The following is a 684-nucleotide window of genomic DNA, read 5'->3' on the forward strand; positions in this document are numbered from 1 at the left end:
CTTCAACTAACTTTCGTTCTGGTGTCTTGGTATCAAATCGCGTAAGACACAAGATTCTACTGGCCAAATAGAATCTAGCACATTGGTTAACCTGGCGCCGCAGTCAACTCATGTGCTTGGATCGGATCGAGCTATTGAGTATTGGGCCTGCATACTCGCTCATCCGTATCCTTTGCGTACCGCCCCATGGCCCCGTCCTTAGAGTTAATGACTAGTAGGCTTAACTCTTTGTATGTCTGCACCACAGTTCCCGTTCGTTCCGTGCCGTGGCCGGATACGTATTGCACATCGGTATACCTGTCGCTACTCAGGCAACTCGTGTGCGTGGATTGGATCGAGCTCATGGGGTGTGTAGAGATTCCATGTTATAATTGCAAGTCCATATCCACTTTATAGGTTAAAGTCATAAGTTGTGATTGCACAACCATACTTCATAAGAGTTTAATAACTCTTCAACTAACTTTCGTTCTGGTGTCTTGGTATCAAATCGCATAAGACACAAGATTCTACTGGCCAAATAGAATCTAGCACATTGGTTAACCTGGCGCCGCAGTCAACTCATGTGCTTGGATCGGATCGAGCTATTGAGTATTGGGCCTGCATACTCGCTCATCCGTATCCTTTGCGTACCGCCCCATGGCCCCGTCCTTAGAGTTAATGACTAATAGGCTTAACTCTTTGTAT

The sequence above is a fragment of the Anopheles funestus genome, assembly GCF_943734845.2.
Source record: "Anopheles funestus chromosome X unlocalized genomic scaffold, idAnoFuneDA-416_04 X_unloc_98, whole genome shotgun sequence".
NCBI classification, from domain to species: Eukaryota; Metazoa; Arthropoda; class Insecta; order Diptera; family Culicidae; genus Anopheles; species Anopheles funestus.